Consider the following 13,549-nt stretch of genomic DNA (forward strand, 5'->3'; position numbering starts at 1 on the left):
AGACACTAACACACAAACACTCATACTAACACAGTAACACTCATATACACTAACACACAAACACACATTAACACAGTAACACTCATATACACTAACACACAAACACTCATATAAACACAGTGACACTCATATACACTAACACACAAACACTCATTAACACAGTAACACTCATATACACTAACACTCATATTAACACAGTCACACTCATATACACTAACACACAAACACTCATAGTAACACAGTCACACTCATATACATTAACACACAAACACTCATTAACACAGTAACACTCATATACACTAACACACAAACACTCATATGAACACAGTCACACTCATATACACTAACACACAAACACTCGTACTAACACGGTCACACTCATATACACTAACACACAAACACTCAAACACTCATTAACACAGTAACACTCATATGCACTAACACACAAACACTCATATTAACACAGTCACACTCATATACACTAACACACAAACACTCATTAACACAGTAACACTCATATACACTAACGCACTAACACTCATGTTAACACAGTAACACTCATATACACTAACACACAAACACTCATATTAACACAGTCACACTCATATACACTAACACACAAACACTCACTAACACAGTAACACTCATATACACTAATACACAAACACTCATTAACACAGTAACACTCATATACACTAACGCACAAACACTCATTAACATAGTCACACTCATATACATTAACACACAAACACTCATATTAACACAGTAACACTCATATACACTAATGCTCAAACACTCATATTAACATAGTAACACTCATATACACTAACACACAAACACTCATTAACACAGTAACACTCATATACACTAACACACACACACTCATGTTAACACAGTAACACTCATATACACTAACACACACACACTCATTAACACAGTAACACTCATATACACTAACACACAAACACTCACATTAACACAGCAACGCTCATATACACTAACACACAAACACTCATTAACACAGTAACACTCATATACACTAATAAACAAACACTCATATTAACAAAGTCACACTCATATACACTAATACACAAACACTCATATTAACACAGTAACACACAGATACACTAACACACAAACACTCATATTAACAGAGTCACACTCATATACACTAACACACAAACACTCATTAACACAGTAACACTCATATACACTAACACACAAACACTCATTAACACAGTAACACTCATATACACAAACACTCATATTAACACAGTAACACACAGATACACTAACACACAGACACTCATATTAACAGAGTCACACTCATATACACTAACACACAAACACTCATTAACACAGTCACACTCAAAAACACTAACACACAAACACTCATATTAACACAGTCACACTCATGTACACTAACAGACAAACACTCATTAACACAGTAACACTCATATACACTAACACAAAAACACTCATATGAACACAGTCACACTCATGTACACTAACACACAAACACTCATACTAACACAGTAACACTCATATACACTAACACACAAACACACATTAACACAGTAACACTCATATACACTAACACACAAACACTCATATAAACACAGTCACACTCATATACACTAACACACAAACACTCATTAACACAGTAACACTCATATACACTAACACTCATATTAACACAGTCACACTCATATACACTAACACACAAACACTCATAGTAACACAGTCACACTCATATACATTAACACACAAACACTCATTAACACAGTAACACTCATATACACTAACACACACACACTCATGTTAACACAGTAACACTCATATACACTAACACACACACACTCATTAACACAGTAACACTCATATACACTAACACACAAACACTCACATTAACACAGCAACACTCATATACACTAACACACAAACACTAATTAACACAGTAACACTCATATACACTAACACATACACACTCATGTTAACACAGTAACACTCATATACACTAACACACACACACTCATTAACACAGTAACACTCATATACACTAACACACAAACACTCACATTAACACAGCAACACTCATATACACTAACACACAAACACTCATTAACACAGTAACACTCATATACACTAATACACAAACACTCATATTAACACAGTCACACTCATATACACTAATACACAAACACTCATATTAACACAGTAACACACAGATACACTAACACACAAACACTCATTAACACAGTAACACTCATATACACTAACACACAAACACTCATATTAACACAGTCACACTCATGTACACTAACACACAAACACTCATTAACACAGTAACACTCATATACACTAACACAAAAGCACTCATACGAACACAGTCACACTCATAAACACTAACACACAAACACTCATACTAACACAGTAACACTCATATACACTAACACACAAACACACATTAACACATTAACACTCATATACACTAACACACAAACACTCATATAAACACAGTCACACTCATATACACTAACACACAAACATTCATTAACACAGTGACACTCATATACACTAACACTCATATTAACACACACTCATATACACTAACACACAAACACTCATAGTAACACAGTCACACTCATATACATTAACACACAAACACTCATTAACACAGTAACACTCATGTACACTAACACACAAACACTCATATTAACACAGTCACACTCATATACACTAACACACAAACACTCGTACTAACACGGTCACACTCATATACACTAACACACAAACACTCAAACACTCATTAACACAGTAACACTCATATACACTAACACACAAACACTCATTAACACAGTAACACTCATATACACTAACACGCTAACACTCATGTTAACACAGTAACACTCATATACACTAATACACAAACACTCATTAACACCGTCACACTCATATACACTAACACACAAACACTCATATTAACACAGTAACACTGATATACACTAACGCACAAACACTCATTAACATAGTCACACTCATATACAATAACACACAAACACTCATGTTAACACAGTAACACTCATATACACTAACGCTCAAACACTCATATTAACACAGTAACACTCATATACACTAACACACAAACACTCATATTAATGCAGTAACACTCATATACACGAACGCACACTCATATTAACACAGTAACACTCATATACACTAACACACTAACACTCATGTTAACACAGTAACACTCATATACACTAACTCACAAACACTCATTAACACCGTCACACTCATATACACTAACACACAAACACTCATATTAACTCAGTCGCACTCATATACACTAACACACAAACACTCATTAACACAGTAACACTCATATACACTAACACACAATCACTCATATTAACACAGTCACACTCATATACACTAACACACAAACACTCATTAACACAGTAACACTCATATACACTAACACACTAACACTCATGTTAACACAGTAACACTCATATACACTAAGACACAAACACTCATATTAACACAGTCACACTCATATACACTAACACACAAACACTCATTAACACAGGAACACTCATATACACTAACACTCATGTTAACACAGTAACACTCATATACACTAACACACAAACACTCATTAACACAGGAACACTCATATACACTAACACACAAACACTCATGTTAACACAGTAACACTCATATACACTAACACTCATGTTAACACAGTAACACTCATATACACTAACACACAAACACTCATTAACACAGGAACACTCATATACACTAACACACAAACACTCATGTTAACACAGTAACACTCATATACACTAACACACAAACACTCATTAACACAGTAACGCTCATATACACTAACACACTAATACTCATGTTAACACAGTAACACTCATATACACTAACACACAAACACTCATTAACACAGGAACACTCATATACACTAACGTTAATACAGTAACACTCATATACACTGACACATAAACACTCATTAACACAGTCACACTCATATACACTAACACACAAACACTCATATTAACACAGTCACACTCATATACACTAACACACAAACACCTATATTAACACAGTCACACTCATATACACTCACACACAAACACTCATTAACACAGTAACACTCATATACACTAACGTTAATACAGTAACACTCATATACACTAACACATAAACACTCATTAACACAATCACCCTCATATACACTAACACACAAACACTCATATTAACACAGTCACACTCATATACACTAACACACAAACACTCATATTAACACAGTCACACTCATATACACTAACACACAAACACTCATGTTAACACAGTAACACTCATATACACTAACACACAAACACTCATTAACACAGTCACACTCATATACACTAACACACAAACACTCATTAACACAGTAACACTCATATACACTAACATACAAACACTCATATTAACACAGTCACACTCATATACACTAACACACAAACACTCATATTAACACAGTCACACTCATATACACTAACACACAAACACCCATTAACACAGTAACACTCATATACACTAACACTCATGTTAACACAGTAACACTCATATACACTAACACACAAACACTCATTAACACAGGAACACTCATATACACTAACACACAAACACTCATGTTAACACAGTAACACTCATTATACACTAACACACAAACACTCATTAACACAGTAACACTCATATACACTAACACACTAACACTCATGTTAACACAGTAACACTCATATGCACTAACACACAAACACTCATTGACACAGGAACACTCATATACACTAACACTCATGTTAACACAGTAACACTCATATACACTAACACACAAACACTCATTAACACAGTAACGCTCATATACACTAACACACTAATACTCATGTTAACACAGTAACACTCATATACACTAACACACAAACACTCATTAACACAGGAACACTCATATACACTAACACACAAACACTCATGTTAACACAGTAACACTCATATACACTAACACACAAACACTCATTAACACAGTAACGCTCATATACACTAACACACTAATACTCATGTTAACACAGTAACACTCATATACACTAACACACAAACACTCATTAACACAGGAACACTCATATACACTGACGTTAATACAGTAACACTCATATACACTAACACATAAACACTCATTAACACAGTCACACTCATATACACTAACACACAAACACTCATATTAACACAGTCACACTAATATACACTAACGCACTAACACTCATGTTAACACAGTAACACTCATATACACTAAGACACAAACACTCATATTAGCACAGTCACACTCATATACACGAACACACAAACACTCATTAACACAGTAACACTCAGATACACTAACGCACTAACACTTATGTTAACACAGTAACACTCATATACACTAACACACAAACACTCATATTAACACAGTAACACTGATATACACTAACACACAAACACTCATTAACACAGTAACACTCATATACACTAACACACTAACACACATGTTAACACAGTAACACTCATATACACTAACTCACAAACACTCATTAACACAGTCACACTCATATACACTAACACACAAACACTCATATTAACTCAGTCGCACTCATATACACTAACACACAAACACTCATTAACACAGTAACACTCATATACACTAACACACAAACACTCATATTAACACAGTCACACTCATATACACTAACACACAAACACTCATTAACACAGTAACACTCATATACACTAACACACTAACACTCATGTTAACACAGTAACACTCATATACACTAAGACACAAACACTCATATTAACACAGTCACACTCATATACACTAACACACAAACACTCATTAACACAGTAACACTCATATACACTAACACTCATGTTAACACAGTAACACTCATATACACTAACACACAAACACTCATTAACACAGGAACACTCATATACACTAACACACAAACACTCATGTTAACACAGTAACACTCATATACACTAACACTCATGTTAACACAGTAACACTCATATACACTAACACACAAACACTCATTAACACAGGAACACTCATATACACTAACACACAAACACTCATGTTAACACAGTAACACTCATATACACTAACACACAAACACTCATTAACACAGTAACGCTCATATACACTAACACACTAATACTCATGTTAACACAGTAACACTCATATACACTAACACACAAACACTCATTAACACAGGAACACTCATATACACTAACGTTAATACAGTAACACTCATATACACTAACACATAAACACTCATTAACACAGTCACACTCATATACACTAACACACAAACACTCATATTAACACAGTCACACTCATATACACTAACGCACTAACACTCATGTTAACACAGTAACACTCATATACACTAAGACACAAACACACATATTAACACAGTCACACTCATATACACGAACACACAAACACTCATTAACACAGTAACACTCATATACACTAACGCACTAACACTTATGTTAACACAGTAACACTCATATACACTAAGACACAAACACTCATATTAACACAGTCACACTCATATACACTAACACACAAACACTCATTAACACAGTCACACTCATATACACTAACACACAAACACTCATATTAACACAGTCACACTCATATACACTAACACACAAACACTCATTAACACAGTCACCCTCGTATACACTAACACACAAACCCTCATATTAACACAGTCACACTCATATACACTAACACACAAACACTCATTAACACAGTAACACTCATATACACTAACACTCATGTTAACACAGTAACACTCATATACACTAACACACAAACACTCATTAACACAGTAACACTCATATACACTAACACACAAACACTCATTAACACAGTAACACTCATATACACTAACACACAAACACTCATGTTAACACAGTCACACTCATATACACTAACACACAAACACTCATTAACACAGTCACACTCATATACACCAACACAGAAACATTCATATTAACACAGTAACACTCATATACACTAATGCACAAACACTCATTAACACAGTCACACTCATGTACACTAACACACAAACACTCATATTGACACAGTCACACTCATATACACTAACACTCATGTTAACACAGTAACACTCATATACACTAACACACTAACACTCATGTTAACACAGTAACACTCATATACACTAACTCACAAACACTCATTAACACAGTCACACTCATATACACTAACACACAAACACTCATATTAACTCAGTCGCACTCATATACACTAACACACAAACACTCATTAACACAGTAACACTCATATACACTAACACACAAACACTCATATTAACACAGTCACACTCATATACACTAACACACAAACACTCATTAACACAGTAACACTCATATACACTAACACACTAACACTCATGTTAACACAGTAACACTCATATACACTAAGACACAAACACTCATATTAACACAGTCACACTCATATACACTAACACACAAACACTCATTAACACAGTAACACTCATATACACTAACACTCATGTTAACACAGTAACACTCATATACACTAACACACAAACACTCATTAACACAGGAACACTCATATACACTAACACACAAACACTCATGTTAACACAGTAACACTCATATACACTAACACTCATGTTAACACAGTAACACTCATATACACTAACACACAAACACTCATTAACACAGGAACACTCATATACACTAACACACAAACACTCATGTTAACACAGTAACACTCATATACACTAACACACAAACACTCATTAACACAGTAACGCTCATATACACTAACACACTAATACTCATGTTAACACAGTAACACTCATATACACTAACACACAAACACTCATTAACACAGGAACACTCATATACACTAACGTTAATACAGTAACACTCATATACACTAACACATAAACACTCATTAACACAGTCACACTCATATACACTAACACACAAACACTCATATTAACACAGTCACACTCATATACACTAACGCACTAACACTCATGTTAACACAGTAACACTCATATACACTAAGACACAAACACACATATTAACACAGTCACACTCATATACACGAACACACAAACACTCATTAACACAGTAACACTCATATACACTAACGCACTAACACTTATGTTAACACAGTAACACTCATATACACTAAGACACAAACACTCATATTAACACAGTCACACTCATATACACTAACACACAAACACTCATTAACACAGTCACACTCATATACACTAACACACAAACACTCATATTAACACAGTCACACTCATATACACTAACACACAAACACTCATTAACACAGTCACCCTCGTATACACTAACACACAAACCCTCATATTAACACAGTCACACTCATATACACTAACACACAAACACTCATTAACACAGTAACACTCATATACACTAACACTCATGTTAACACAGTAACACTCATATACACTAACACACAAACACTCATTAACACAGTAACACTCATATACACTAACACACAAACACTCATTAACACAGTAACACTCATATACACTAACACACAAACACTCATGTTAACACAGTCACACTCATATACACTAACACACAAACACTCATTAACACAGTCACACTCATATACACCAACACAGAAACATTCATATTAACACAGTAACACTCATATACACTAATGCACAAACACTCATTAACACAGTCACACTCATGTACACTAACACACAAACACTCATATTGACACAGTCACACTCATATACACTAACACTCATGTTAACACAGTAACACTCATAGACACTAACACACAAACACTCAAGTTAACACAGTAACACATATATGCACTAACGCACAAACACTCATTAACACAGTAACACTCATATACACTAGCACACAAATGCTCATATAAACACAGTAACACTCATACACTAACACACAAACACCCATATTAACTCAGTAACATTCATATTAACACAGTATCACTCATATACAGTAGCCCACAAACACTCACATACCTTAATGCATGAACACACATAAATTATCGCCTAAACACTCATGTACATGACCCCATATAATCAGTGAGATGGCCATCAGTTAAATGTTTCACCCAACAGTGCAACACCCTCTCAGCACTGCACTGAAATTGCCAGCCTAAATTTCTATCCTTAAATCGCTGGAATGGGAGCTAAACCGACAGCCTTCTGTTTCTAAGGCAAGAGGTCAACCAACTGACCACGGCTCTCATAGATATATATGATGCATTAGTATGCGAGTATGTTTGTATATGTGAGTAAATATTCGTGGATGTGAATGAGATTGCAATATTGTATATATGTCAATGTATAGTTGGTAAGTTTCTAAGTGTACATGTGTTCATGTATGTGTATATGTCTGTGGGTTTAGTACCTGTTGACGTTTGCAGTTTGTGTTCATGTATGAGATTGGGTTTAGTGCATACACGTGTTAATGTATCATTACACATAACACTAATACACATTCATACATTAATATTCATATACATTAATATATTAACCCATGTACTCACATTAACACACATTCATACATTAATACTCACCTACATTAAGTATAACAACGGCACATATTGATATAGCTCCTGTAACAAAATGAAACTTCACACAACACTTTGCAGGAGCTTTTATAAAACAAAGTATGTCACAGAGTTGCACAAGGAGATATTGTTTGGCCAGTAGGAGTTTAAAAGAGCAAGGGCGATGGAGAGGATGAGAGATTTAGGGAGGGAATTTCAGAACCCAGGTCACTGAAAGCAAGGCCATGGAGCGATTAAAACCACAGATACTCCAGAGACCGGAATAAGAGGAGGGGAGATATCCCAGTTGTGGGGTTGGGGGAGATTCCGGAGAAAGCGAGGGGAGAGTCCATTGATGGATTTGAAAACAAGAACGAAGATTTTAAAAAATCAAGGTGTAACTTGACTGGGAAATAATGAAAGTAAACAAGCACAGAGGTAACAGGTGAATGAGAATTAAGGCACAATCAGCAGAATTTTGGAAGGCAGGTTTTCATCGAATACGTAGGACCAGCCAGGAAAATATTGCATTGGTCAAGCAGGTAACAAGGGCCTGGATGAGGGTTTGAGCAGCAGATGTGCTAAGACATGGGCAGAGTAATAAAGTCATAAAGTCATTACAACACAGAAGGAGGCCGTTCAGTCCATCAAGTTCATGTCAGCCCTTTGTGGAGTAATCCAATTGGTCTTATTCCCACTGCACTGTAAGTTTATTTCCCTCAAGTAGCCATTCGTCTGAAATCATTCATCCTGCACTTCCCCACCCTCGTGGGCAGTGAGTTCCAGGCATTGCCACTCGCTGTATTAAAAAAAGGTTTTTCTTACATGTCCGCTGAACCTTCAATCTGTGACCCCCTGTCCATACAATGGAACAGCGCTTCCTTGTCTACCTTATCTGAATCTGTTTGGGGCAGCACGGTAGCATTGTGGATAGCACAATTGCTTCACAGTTCCAGGGTCCCAGGTTCGATTCTGGCTTGGGTCACTGTCTGTGCAGAGTCTGCACATCCTCCCCGTGTGTGCGTGGGTTTCCTCCGGGTGCTCCGGTTTCCTCCCACAGTCCAAAGATGTGCAGGTTAGGTGGATTGGCCATGATAAATTGCCCTTAGTGTCCAAAAATTGTCATTAGCGTTGGATGGGGTTAGCGGGTTATGGGGATAGGGTGGAGGTGTTGACCTTGGGTAGGGTGCTCTTTCCAAGAGCCGGTGCAGACTCGATGGGCCAAATGGCCTCCTTCTGCACTGTAAATTCTATGATAACCCTGTACACCTCTATCAAATCTCCCCACAGTCTCCTTTACTCCAAAGAGAGCACCCCCAGCTTCTCCAACCAAACCTTGGAGCTAAAATCCCTCTTCCCTGGGACCATTCTTGTAAATCTCCTCCGCACCCTCTCAAAGACATTCATAGCCTAAAATGTGGTGACCAGCTCTGGGTGCAATACTCTAGTTGTGGCCTAACCAAAGCTTTATAACTTTCCCTGCTTTTGTACTCATTGCACAAGACCCCATTTATGTTACCAGCTGCTCTTTCAATATGTCCCACCACCTTCAATGATCCATGCACATTAACCCAGCCAAAATTAGGGAGGTGAAATGGGATGGTCTTAGTAATGGCGTGAATATGTAGTCAGATGTTCCTTTGGGGTCAGACAGGCTTACCCTGATCATACTAACACTCATGTACATTAACATTCATAGATATAAATAATCAAATGTATTAACACATTTACTGTCATATACATTAAACTCACATGCATATAATCATATATATAAACACACTCAAACACTAACAAGTATATACTAAACCCATCCACATGTACACATACATTAACACATATATACCAACAAACTTAACACAAATACAAAAATAATCTCATATAATGACATGCAATCTCAGTTGGTGAATATTTGCTTAAGAGTCAGTAGGCTGTGAATTCAACCCCCACGCCAGAGATTTAAGAACAAAATGTTAGGTTAACACTCGCAGTGCTGGATGAAGGGAGTGCTACACTGCTAAAGGGTCAGGACTGCGGGAGTGCTGCACTGTCAGAGGGTCAGTACTGAGGGAGTGCTACACTGCTAAAGGGTCAGTACTGCGGGAGTGCTGCACTGTCAGAGGGTCAGTACTGAGGGAGTGCTACACTGCTAAAGGGTCAGTACTGAGTGAGTGCTGTACTGTCAGATGGTCAGTACTGAGGGAGTGTTGCACTGTCAGAGGGTCAGTACTGAGGGAGTGCTACACTGCTAAAGGATCAGTACTGAGGGAGTGCTGCACTGTCAGAGGGTCAGTACTGAGGGAGTGCTGCATTGTCAGAGCGTCAGTACTGAGGGAGTGCTGCACTGTCAGAGGGTCCGTACTGAGGGAGTGCTTCACTGTAAGAGGGTCAGTACTGAGGGAGTGCTGCACTGTTAGAGGGTCAGTACTGAGGAGGGAGTGCTGCACTGTCAGAGGGTCAGTACTGAGGGTGTGGTGCATTGTAAGAGGGTCAGTACTGAGGGAGTGCTGCACAATTGGGTATATTGTCTTGTGGAACATTTAACTGATGGCCCTCCCAGGTGGATGTAGAGATGAGGAATTCCCCATAGTGTCCTAGCCAATATTTATCTCTCAGTTAACTAAATCAGATTATCAGCTCAGCAAACACATTGCTGTTGTGGCTTCTTGCTGTGTACAAATTAGTTGTTTTATTTCCTACATTACAACAGTGACCACACTTCAAATATACTCAGTGACTGGAAAGGCTGTGGGATGTCTGGGGGTTGTGTAAGCCCCAGAGAAACATCAATCTTTATTTTTCTTTATATCTATAATCACATACACTACAAATCCCATGTGCCTGCACAAAATAGATAAATGCTCGCCTACATTAACCCAAACTCAGTCATTGATACATATGTATAAAGTGACAGGTGCACTATGGACACACTCAACCACACCTCACACACCCTGGGCTCACTAATCATTGGACAACAGTCACTGACTGGTTATATATATTTCGAGATATAAACACACAGGTTTACCAATCTGCTTTTACCCTCCCGCTCTCTTAATTCAGCTTCTGGGAGATAAAGCTTCTCTCGTGTTCACATTATAATATCCAACTTCTTTTTCCCAGCAGCCCAATCACAGACCTCGAGGCAGGTAAACTCTACAGTCAATTCGAAGGGTGAAGCATTTGGATTTAACGGTGTAACAACCCCTCCCTGCCAATCTGACCTAAGGAAACAGCTCAACAGCAGTTTACACACTCAAAGTCACACACACATTGTATATCAATATATACACACACACACTATATCAATATATATACACACACTGTATATCAATATATACACACACATTGTATATCAATATATACACACACACTATATCAATATATATACACACACTATATCAATATATACACTCACTGTATATCAATATATACAAACACACTGTATATCAATATATACACACACACTGTATATCACTATATATACATACACACTGTATATCAATATATACACACACTGTATATCAATATATACACACACTGTATATCAATATATACACACACACTGTATATCAATATATACACACATACTGTATATCAATATATACACACACACTGTATATCAATTTCTACACACACACTATATATCAATATATACACACACACTGTATATCAATATATACACACACACTGTATATCAATACACACACACACTGTATATAAATACATACACACACTATATATATCAATACATACACACACTGTATATCAATATATACACACACACTGCATATCAATACATACTCACATTGTATATAAATACATACACACACTGTATATCAATATATATACACACACTGTACATCAGTACTTACACATACTGTA

This window comes from Scyliorhinus torazame, chromosome 2 (assembly GCF_047496885.1).
Source record: "Scyliorhinus torazame isolate Kashiwa2021f chromosome 2, sScyTor2.1, whole genome shotgun sequence".
NCBI lineage: Eukaryota > Metazoa > Chordata > Chondrichthyes > Carcharhiniformes > Scyliorhinidae > Scyliorhinus > Scyliorhinus torazame.